The sequence below is a fragment of the Pinus tabuliformis genome, chromosome 1_2 (genome assembly GCF_031772625.1).
Source record: "Pinus tabuliformis cultivar Carrire ecotype Pingquan chromosome 1_2, CPIR1, whole genome shotgun sequence".
In the NCBI taxonomy this organism is placed as follows: domain Eukaryota; kingdom Viridiplantae; phylum Streptophyta; class Pinopsida; order Pinales; family Pinaceae; genus Pinus; species Pinus tabuliformis.
In genome coordinates this window covers 96,359,824-96,371,356 of record NC_142298.1, presented here as the reverse complement: position 1 = coordinate 96,371,356, position 11,533 = coordinate 96,359,824, and the positions used below count along the sequence as shown (strand labels likewise).

The following is an 11,533-nucleotide window of genomic DNA, read 5'->3' as shown; positions in this document are numbered from 1 at the left end:
ATTACTACACCCAATGCTACTAGGAACTTATGCAAAACCTACTGGAATGCTCCATATGAAAGGGGATATAATATTTACTAAACTCACTACTAGGGTAGTAGAACTAGGTGGAGACCAACCAACTCTAGATTATGAACTCTATTAATGTCCTAAATCAACCAAGTACAAATCCAATTGAGGTGAAATCATTGAAATATTGATGGGAATCGAAGGAGTAAAAAATAAAGGTAATGACATTCCCCAAGACGAGATTATAGATGTGTTAGGTGTAGTTTTGGATGTCATGATGAAATCACCAAGCTTCCTTAAGTAATGTTTGGTGATGAGGTTGTTGGCTTGCCTATGATGGAAGTGTCACTACCAATCAAATGTTTTTGAGTAATATCAAGTGGTGAAAAGGATTCACCAAGAATTTCACTTAGTTTTATCAGTATAGGGTCTATAGGATAAGTTAAAGGAGGGTTGAAATTAGGTGGACATCTTTCATTTACCACTTTAATAGATGATTTCTTTCCTTGTTTACCAATGGAACCATGTGCTTAACTCCTATGTTAGAAAATATTTCCTAAAGCATTCTATAAGAAATAACTGGACTTCATACTATCTAGTCGCTTCTAATTTACATTTCCTCACCTTGGGGAGTTTGATCTTTAATCATATTCCAAGTCCCTTTATCTTGACTAGACTTGTTTTCTAAAAACGAGAAAGTTAAAATTGATTTTATATGACATTCTCTTTCTTTAATGGATTTTGTTTCTTAAAGGATAAGGAGTGAAACTTTGTGGTGTTTTTTATGATGCTTCACAATCCAAAGAGATGAAACTAGAATGAAACTTGCAATTTTCTGCTATATTAACTCTAATTAAAGAAGGGGAAATATTTTTTTCACCTTTTCAAAATGAACTAAAATCATCACACTCTTTCAATATATATCTGAAATAAAACTCAAATCAATGAATGATATTGAAATTACAATATCCTCAGTCATTTATAATGTAAATATATAAAATTGTTATTAGGCTAGTGAGCTAGATGTATTTCGTGGGATTGGGTTCCTAGGTGTTTATGATATGTGGCATGTGTGCCCTTGTAGATATGATTATTTGTGGGGACAACATACACGTGTGTATGTGTCAGTGCTAGTTGAAGTGGTTAGAGGACCTACATTGTAAATGTAATGTATAATGTAGTTTAAATTTATTTTAATAAAAATAAAAATAGGCTAGCTGCAAATCCCACTCCATGGAATGAGTAAGGGGGTGGTGTGTGACTCCAAAATTATGATAAATTTTATTTTTTTGTTAGATGTTGGTGAAAAGGGCAATTGGGAAGAGTGTGGCCTTAGGGGTGCCACATGGCAAGGAGATAAATGTTGTGGAAAAATAAAAAATATAAGCATTTACCACTAGCACGGGGATTTATTGATTGTTACTGAGATGACTTGGATGGCTCTGGACTTCATGGATGGTTGTAAGGCATCATTTAGGAACATGTTTAGAAGAAGTAGAGCTATGTCGGTTTTTTGGCTTGAAGGGTGCCCAGAATCCTCAAGTAGCATGGATGTGGGTTGGCACCTTGGTAGTTAACATGGATGGTGCCTTGAGGCCTGTAGAACATGATCATTGGGTTGGAGCCATGACCATAGGTGTATGGTTATTTGCAGTTATTATTTCTTGTGGAGTTGCAACCTCGACTTGGGGATGACCCATGGTTGAAATTGATGAACCACACTATCTATGATAGGGTGGAATGTTGAGAGCTTATGGCTAATCACTATTGTTACATATAATAATTATAGATTATGTTTTATGTGAAGTCACGATTCATGTGGTAAATCCTAGTTTTAGGGTTATGTATTGGTATGGTAATTAATTATAATTTTGTTATGCAATTTTATGCATGTAAATATCCATGCCAAAATATGTACACTGAATTTGTTGTAAACCCCAATCATGGGCATTATAAATTTCATATGACTATATAAATATTTACGGCTAAGGTTGAAACCTAGATATAATGTGTGCCAGACAAAGTGGGCTCTGACAAAGAAAAGGTTAATGATAATTATGGTTTGTGATCTTCCATAGAGTTATTAATGGAATTATTGGTGAATTTAATTCATGAATTTTTGGTTGTGGTTATGGTTGTGAGCAAGGACTCTTTCATGAGACATTATAAACCATGAAGCTTTCATAGAACATCAATGGATTCAATGTAGTTTTGGGGAAGTCAATGGGATCCTGAGATTATGCATGATTTTGTTGAAATATTAACTAATCTAATTGGTGAGTATTAGTTATGGTGACATAATGTTCTTGACTGGTGGCTGGGGATATTACAATGTGGTATCAGAGAAAGTTTCAACAGTAGGATTGATTAGGTCATAGTTGAAGGAAAAATAAGAAAATATCTGAGTTTTTGCCAACTTTTTGACAAAAAAAGTCACTCACCTATTATTTGATAAAGTTACAGTGGTGGAACTGAGCTCAAATGTGGTTCAAATTCACTTGAAGATGAACATAAATGATCAAGAAATGTTTAGGAAATAAATTATTGTCAATAGAGTGGGAAATTTCGAAAAGAAATTTGTGAATTTTATCCTCAGAAGGCTAGGCTTGTGCACAAGATGTCTAATTTTCAAGTATTTTATATATATATATATATATATATATATATATATATATATATATATATATATATATATATATATATATATATATAGTACTTAATATATTACATATCTTACATATATAATGTGTTGTGTAAAAATATTTGTATATTTTATATGGGGGAAGATGAAGGGGGAAAATTTTGTTTTTCTTATATTATATTTTATCATACTATATTTGAACTAATATGAACTACATTCAGTGGAAGGATATATATATATATCTATATATATATATATATATATATATATATATATATATATATATATATATATATATATATATATATATATATATATATATATATATATATACATATATAGTACTTAATATATTACATCTCTTACATATATAATGTGTTGTGTAAAAATATTTGTATATTTTATATGGGGGAAGATGAAGGGGGGAAATTTTGTTTTTCTTATATTATATTTTATCATACTATATTTGAACTAATATGAACTACATTCAGTGGAAGGACTTTCCTAGATATTCAGAGAAATACAGGAATTGTGGAAATGAATCATCCCGAAAAGTTATAAGTCATCGTGACTTTAACAATAACATGGTTATTTTCCAGAAAGGACTTGGATAAATAGCTACCAAAAGGGGGTGTCTGTAAGTACATGTCTAACTATAATAAGTACAACCATGTGAAGTGAAGGTGAGTAAATATGGCAGGATAGACACTAAGTATGGGAATCTTTCTAAAACCTTTCCTTTGTTGTTTGATCATTGAAAATGAAAATGATCCATAAGTTATGTGTTGTATATATGTGTGTGTATGCATGCAATTTATTGAGCATGCTTACGATGAATGTGCATTGAGTGACAATGAGACTAAAATGTTTATGAAAATTATTAATATAGTAATATAATCAAGGTTGTTGCATTGTTGACTCATGAAAGTGAGTGGGCAACAATCATATGTAGCACAAGCCTTTTAGTTATACACTCTCAATTTTTATTAAGGCCTTGGAAAAATGGATCACCCGAGGAACTATTAATCAAAGAAGGAGATGCCTGAGCCTGGAAGGTCACGTGAAACTAAATAGAATGATTAATTAATTTGAATATAAAGTGATTGGTTTAAGGGATTGAAGGGTACCCAGAAACCCTAGAAAAGTAATATCTAGGATTTTTTTGTGTCTTCGTAACCTGGGCAGTGAAAGGCATTGAATATGTATCCAATAATGGGTAAGTGGGTACCCATGAAGTCAACTTATCAACTCTTGTAGATATATGTGTGTATTAATAGCTTGGATAAAACAAAGGTAATGAATGATTTGGTAATTGATTAATCAGTGACTTTTAAGCTTGAATCTGAAACTGATAGAAGTGTTATTATTTGGCTAACCACACTTGATTTGATGCATCCTAGTTTGAGAACCTAGGTGGATTTCATAGCTTGGAACTCTCTTTTATAGTTGTAGCAACTGTGGAGTTCTAGAGGGAACTCATTTTGAGGAGAGTTAGTGAGTCCTGAATGTAGACTCTATAACTGAATGTATTGAGAAATTTATAGGGTACTAGCTAGGATGATTTCTCTATCCATATTAACTGTTTATGATATATTTTTACTTTTTCTTACTTGTTATCTTCTTTTCTTATTATTATGTTCATTATTATCATTAAACAACTATAAAAAAGAGGAAGAATAGTAGTACACAATAAAATAGGATATAGGCTGCAAGCCAGGGCCAAACCTTTGCATTTGAGAGGAAAACCCATAAATTTCTTCTCTTCTTATAGTTTTTTCAATTGAAAAATTCCAAGACCTCTAGACCAAGACCAATAACCTTCCAAGACCATGTTCGACCTCTCCAGATGATGTGATTCATTTGTCCAAGTCAAAACCAGTGAAATCTCTTCCAACAACAAACCTTCGACCCCCATCTTTATAATTTCAGCTTCTGCTATAGGTCTAAAATTTTTAGCCCCATACATCTGCTACTGCATCCACACACGTGAGAAAAATTTAGCCTTCCAAGGGCTCCCAATGACTTCACTTGCCTTTCTTCCTTGTCTAGGTCTAGTAGGTGACCTATTAGGCCCTTCTTCTAGAAGCTTTGATCCTCTTCTAGTAGATAGATAGTTTTGACCTTGAAGCACTAAATTCTAGCCTTCCTTCTTTGCACATGTGAGAGAGAATTAGCCCAAAAACTTCTTTTATTCATCCTCCTTCTTCACTAGACTTCTTGTGCTTCGCATTTTCTTGTATGAGTGAGAAGTGAATGTGTCCCAAGGAGGTTGAGTTCCTTCCTTTATATAGGTTTCTCAAGGTGGATGTGGCTCCTCAAAATAGGCCTACTTCTTAACTACCAGGCCGAATTTCTCTTGAAGGGTATTTTAACACTTTTAAATACAAAAAAATTATTCTTACAAATTATAATTTTCTCAGAGGGGTCTTCAACTTATGACAATGACTCTTTTGACTTATTGACCTATGACAAACCCTAGAAGAATTCAATGGGTGTTTGAACTCTAAAATAAAATACCTTGAGCATGAAACCCATGCTCCAATAATATATATATATATATATATATATATATACTTTTTTTTTTTCATTTTACAAAATACAAGAATCAAAAGTACATTTCATATTTATGAAGACTGAACCTAGTTACACATTTTTCAACGCTCCCTCTTAACTAGGGAGGTATTCACAAATGATACATGGACATTATGGATCTGAAGAGATATCATACCAAGAGTCAGATTGGTAACTCATTTGTTTAGAATCATATTAGCCATTTGTTGACGGTGCTGGATACACCAACATTCAAGGGATCTCCTCAATATGAGGTCCAAATTAGGCCTCACACTGTTTGGTGTAGGATTCCCATCTGATATGATCGCCTAGTTTCCATATACTTAGAGCATTTCCTCAGCTCTAAATTTTATCACATGAGAGTGTTGCAATGGTACCTTCAAAAATCAAGGTGAGTGTGCCTCGTGAATGTGCAACATAACTTTTTCTAGGTTCCTTGACTGCAAAAAAGGGGAAGAAAGTGAGCCTCTAAGTGAGAGGTAATAGTACCACCTAGGAAGAGACACACGTGAACTTGGAAGGTTTGTCCAACATCCAGCGGAATAGTCCACGGTGGATGTGGAAGTTGTTAAAACCAAAGAACAGGTAAAGGTTTGCCTACCATCCAGTGGAATAGTGCACAACGGATGTGACGGTCATTATAACCAATGAGCAAGAAAGGTCTGTCTAGTATCTTATGGAGTAGTCCACAAGGATGAGACAACAATGACAACCATAAAAACACATTCCCAACAAGGTAAGCACTAAAATAGTCGAGATAGTTAAACTATCTTAGTACTTGTGAAATAAACATGAAATATAAATGCTCACGAAATATTATTACAAACATCCATAAGTCATGCATGGAAAAGTGTTGGCCCAAGAAGGTTTCTGTATTAAAAAAAAGTTCCAAGACACATATTTACATCATACATTAGTAACCCTAGTAGTGTGACATTGGAGCCACTCCTTTCTCCTCAAAGAACTGGCTAAAAATCTCTATGCTTTGTGGGAGGAGCCAAGGTGAAAATTCCTTTGCTCATACAATGAGGGGGTATATATAACCAAGGGGTGATGTTGGACCCTTGTGACTCTTTGACTACCCTCATGAATAATCAACTTCCTATGACTTTTCAACTGACATGACTCTTCATATTCATGTGCGTCCATTGGATTTCCACTCTACATTGCATTTGATTTACAATATACATATGGCTCATGATAGTGATGTGGCCTTTGACAACTCATGACACAACTTGACATGACACTGCTGACATGCACTAGCTTACTGAGGTGGAAATGCTAAGATGATGTTGTTGCTGAGTGATAGATGTGTTCTTGGATGTGCTTTATCCTCTCTTCTTCATATCTTGATGATCTCAGGTCTTCAATAATTTTTGGTCTTGAGAAGTGGTTGCATGCATATGTTCCCTTTGCTTGGTATAGATAGGATTCTTTGTCTGTCTAGTTATATGTGAGTATTCAAGCATGTTCACTACTTCTTCTCCTTCTTCATCATCTTGCCATGATCCAACAATGTACCTGTTCCTTCAATTCACTCATGACGGGACAACACCAAATCCGAAATATCCTAGTCTAAGTTGAAGTATTGTTATCCATGGAATGGGACCAGGGCAAGTGACAAGCTAGGAAAGACGGCCCAACAATTTTGTATTGCATAGTTCCAAGTGACAGGTCAGGATGTTTGTCACTGAGATTACACAAAGCATAGCCTAGGCTTAGCTGAGGAACTCCCAATCATAATCCTTACAGTTGGGAAAAATTGCGCGGAGGCCATTGGGAGGCAGGATTGTACAATTGAGACAACCAGTGACTGATGCAGGATGCGACCCTAGAAGCCACGTCTATTTATTTTTTAGAGGTAAGGTAAGACTAGGCAACAGAGGGGGTTGGGAGGACAGTTATGTGTAGTTCTTGAGATCAGTGAGTCCCGACTAAGGGAGAAAACTGATGAGACACCTTTTTCTAGTTCTGGGAGGCAAGGGAGGCTTGATCTTCTATGTTTTGTGGGATTCTGGCAAGCAGGGAAGAAGCTTGATGTCTGATCTTATGAAACATGCATTTTAGGTTAGGATGGGAGAAGTTACTGTGCAATTCTAGGGATGAAGGCATGCTTCTCAACTCTTGAATTACGTAGTGAAACTTCCATGGGATAGTGACTGTGCATTACATAGTTCCAAGCAACAAGGTTGCATCAGTAAGGGTGAATACTATGTAGTGCATAGTTTAGTTGGGGTCCGGTGAAGGTGAGTTTCCCTGTTGGAAGGATTTTCAAAGAAAGAGCTAAGTTCGGGAGAGAGGTGAACTTTTGAGGAACTTAAACTTGTGATCACATAGTTAGCATCCTTTGACGACATGAAAACATAGGCAATTGAAATAACAAGACAAAGCATTACCCTCTGTGAGACTGTCCTAGGAAAAAAGTGATAAGTGCGGCTCTTAGAGTGCACTTAGGACGATTGTGACAACACTTGTGTGACAGTCCTTAAAACTTTGTGTATGAATGTAGTATATGTTTTCATAACTAGGACAACTCGAATAGACAAAGACCAATCTTTGAAATCACCAGAAAAGGACAAATAAGAAAAGGGGGTGAAAAGACTCTAAGGGAGCTCATGGGATGAGCTAAAGTGTTTACAACTAGAAAGGGAAAGACTAAGGAAGGCTCTAAAATTTGAGTGCAATCCAAAATTTTGGATTGTGTTCTAGCTGCTACAACACTTAGTGACACATTGGTTGAATACCAGCTGTTATCACTCAAGAAAAAATTTTAAATTTTTCACATCAGTTCGATTGTTTGTCAAAGGCACATAAATCCTTTCTATCAGTTTCGCAGCGCAGCATGTTTTAAGTGATTTCGTAGCGCATAATTCATATTTTGCACTGGCTACGCTACGAAATCAGGGATTTTTCCTAATCCATAGCAGACCTTACCCAGCTGTCATGTTTATCAAAATCCATTTGGTTTGCATCAACAGTTGTCAGCTTATAAGTTTTTTTTTAGTACCCCAGCAGATGGTGTTTCATTTGGTTAATCTGGAGCACTTTTTTTCGTGGAAGAAGCCTTCTGTGGTAATCAGTAGAATCAACAAGGAATCAGACTGCGGATATCACATCATTTATTATGGCACTGTTGCAAGTGCAAGGGAAGCTCTCATGTCAGGGGTTCCTTCTATTGCAATATCTTTGAATTGGGAAATGACAGATATTTTTAGTGGATTGATGAAAATACTGCAAGAAACGAGGTTTGAAAAGTTGTTATATATGAGCCTATCCTTCATTGAAGGGAGAGGATTATATTCTTTATTGCCACCCAGAGATACAGAAGACATCGAAATATGATAAGCTCCGTGAATGGTATCTTGCAATGTTGCGGAAGGCCACAAAGGAGAACATTGTTGTCACTTCATTGTTTCTGGCAAACGCTGGGCTTGCAGCCAGTGTAAGAATTTTCAATTATGTGATATATGTTACGAGGCACAGCAAAAGCTTGATGAAAGGGAGTGGCATCCTGTCAACATTAGGGAAAAACATTTATTTAATTCTGTTGAAGTGACAGATGTTCCTGCAGATACTGGGGATAAAGATGAAATTTTGGAGAGTGAATTCTTTGATACCCGTCAGGCCTTTCTTAGCCTTTGTCAAGGAAATCATTACCAATATGATACTTTGCGACGTGCCAAGCATTCTTCCATGATGGTTCTTTATCACTTACATAATCCTACAGCACCTGCATTTGTAACCACATGCAATACCTGTCATCATGATATTGAGACAGGGCAAGGATGCCGTTGTGAAACACATCCCGATTTTGACATATGTAATGCTGCTATCTTGAGTGTTATTGGTCATGAGTATTTCCACAACTGGACTGGTAACAAGGTAACATGCCGGGATTGGTTTCAATTAAGTTTAAAGGAAGGACTTACAGTTTTCAGAGATTAGGAATTCTCATCTGACATGGGCAGTCGTGTTGTTAAGCGAATTGGAGATGAGGTGAAGCTGCGTAATTATCAATTTCCTCAGGATGCTGGTCCCATGGCTCACCCTGTGCGTCCACATTCATATATCAAGATGGACAATTTCTATACTGTAACGGTGTATGAGAAGAGAGCATAAGTTGTCAGGATGTACAAAGCCATGTTAGGGCAATCAGGGTTTCGTAAGGAAATGGATCTTTATTTTCAAAGACATGATGGGCAAGCAGTAACTTGTGATGATTTCTTTGCTGCTATGCGTGATGCTAATAATGCAGATCTTTCAAATTTCTTGTTATAGTATTCCAAAGCGGGAACTCCTGTTCTAAAAATGCAATCATCCTACAACTCTGAGGGAAATACTTATACACTTAAGTTCAGGCAAGAAATTCCTCCTACTCCAGGTCAATCAATGAAAGAACCGATGTTTATACCTGTGGCCGTTGGGTTGCTGGATTCCAACGGAAAAGATCTGCCTCTTTCATCAGTCTATAATCGAGGATCTCTGCAGTCCTTTACTACTGAAGGTCATTCCGTTTCAACAGTAATCCTCTGTATTGAAAAGGAGGAAGAAGAGTTTGTCTTTGTTGACATTACTGAAAGATCAATTCCCTCTGTACTACGCAATTATAGTGCTCCTGTGCGTATTGTTTCAGATATCATTGATGATGATTTGTACTTTCTACTTGCACATGATTCAGATGAGTTTAACCGGTGGGAGGCTGGCCAGACGTTGGCAAGAAAACTCATGCTCTCTCTCGTAGATAAGGCACAACAGAATCAACCATTGAGTGTGGACCCAAAATTTGTCAATGGACTAAGAAGTATTCTTCGTGATTCGAGTTTGGACAAAGATTTCATAGCAAAGGCAATCACTTTACCTGGAGAGGGAGAAATCATGGACCTCATGGAAGTTGCAGATCCAGATGCTGTTCACAGAGTTTGTCGTTTTGTTAGAAAACAACTCGCATCTGAATTGCGTGCAGAGTTTTGTAGAGCTGTTGAAACTAACCGAAGCTATAATGTTCAGATATAAAGGGAGAAGCATCAGGTGGTGACACAATTTTCGTAAATACAATATTGTCTACAGAAAGCTGGTGCATCATCAGAAACTACGTGGACCATGCGCACAACTTTTCCTGAATATGTTGTTGCTCTTGCTACAATTGTTGGATCAGTACTTTTTTCTATATTTGGTGGTGTAGGTATCACTTGTTTACCTTTGGGTCTTGTCTTCTCCTTTCTTCGTCGACCAAAAGCTATCATTACTCGTGCACAGTATATCAAGGAGGCCACTAAATTAGGGAAGCGGTAGCAAAGGCAGAAAATGGCGGAAACTGTAAAGGCAGTTGAGAAGGAGCTTCTTTTTCTAGAAGAAGATGTGAAGGCTTTGGAGGAAATGTATCCTCAGGGTGAAAAGGCAGAGGCATCATGGGCTTTAACAGTGCTTGGCTATTTAGCCAGATTGATACTTGGAATATCTGGGTTTATTGTTTCGGTGGCTTGGGTTGCGCACATTGTGTTATACATGTTGATTAATCCTCCTATCTCTCCATTCCTTAATGAGGTTTTCATCAAGCTAGTTTTTTTAGGGCTTCTTGGAACTGTAGCATTTTCTTTCTTTTGTGTCTATCTCCTCCTTGCTCTGATAGCAGGGGCAATGGTTCTTGGCTTAAGGCTTGTTTTTATAACAATTCATCAAATGAAGTAGAGTGGAACATTGATGAATTCTTTCCTTTTCAATGTGGGGCTTATTCTTCTCTGTTCAATCAGTGTCATCCAATTTTGTTCCACAGCCTTTGCTGTGTATGCACAAGCAACTGCTGCTCAGGAGATATTTGGTCGCACTCTTGAATCCTTGCGTGGCATTAAATACCTTTACAAATACAATGTGTTCCAAATAGTCTTTATTGTTTTGGCTGGTCTAACTTTGATCTATTATCTTGCTTTTGGTTGGAAAAAACGAAAACCAAGAGGAAGGTTACAACTCGCTAGTTAAAATGTGCAGTTCTTGAGATATCCTGTATGATGGAAGTTGCATGTTATTCTCTAGGTACACCTGCATGTCAGAATGTAGTATAGGTATAATTGGACGGAAAAAGAGCAGAAGGAAACAGAGTTGATTGTTTTCCTTGTATTAGAGTCAGTCCATCAACAACTGAACTTGAACATGATAATTTGGGTAGGAGGCATCAAAAACCTGGCCTTTTGGTGCAGTACATGAAGAATATCCATGCACCTGTATTAAGCATACCAGCAGTGAAAGTTGCAGTCCTATTGGTGTTCAGGGGTTTTGATTTTGCAAGCATTGCATTAACTACAAGGTTTCAACCAG

The 11,533-nt window shown here is 36.5% G+C and overlaps 1 pseudogene; it reads left to right on the top strand.

The window, feature by feature from the left end:
- The first annotated feature begins 8,575 nt into the window (after positions 1–8,575).
- LOC149204649 (uncharacterized) lies at positions 8,576–11,241 on the top strand (annotated as a pseudogene).
- The last annotated feature ends 292 nt before the right edge of the window (positions 11,242–11,533 follow it).